We start from the raw sequence: 223 nt of genomic DNA, 5'->3' as shown, positions 1-223 counted from the left end.
CTGCAAGCTACAAACACCCTGACTGAACCAGTGCAGCCCCAGGCTGCATTTAGCTGCTCGCAAGGGGCCGATTCTGCCACCAGCTCCTCTGTATTAGTCCCGGATTGTAAAGGGAGATTGGCCTTCGCCTTGAGTGGGATAAATGCCTCCTTAGTTGCCTTGCAGTGAGAGAGAACCTGAGCACCGTGGATGTCAATCATCACCCAAAATCATCACCCAGCAG

The sequence above is a fragment of the Antrostomus carolinensis genome, unplaced genomic scaffold, assembly GCF_000700745.2.
Source record: "Antrostomus carolinensis isolate BGI_N321 unplaced genomic scaffold, ASM70074v2 scaffold25862, whole genome shotgun sequence".
NCBI classification, from domain to species: domain Eukaryota; kingdom Metazoa; phylum Chordata; class Aves; order Caprimulgiformes; family Caprimulgidae; genus Antrostomus; species Antrostomus carolinensis.
The sequence above is the reverse complement of the archived record's forward strand: the minus strand, read 5'-3'. Positions refer to the sequence as shown.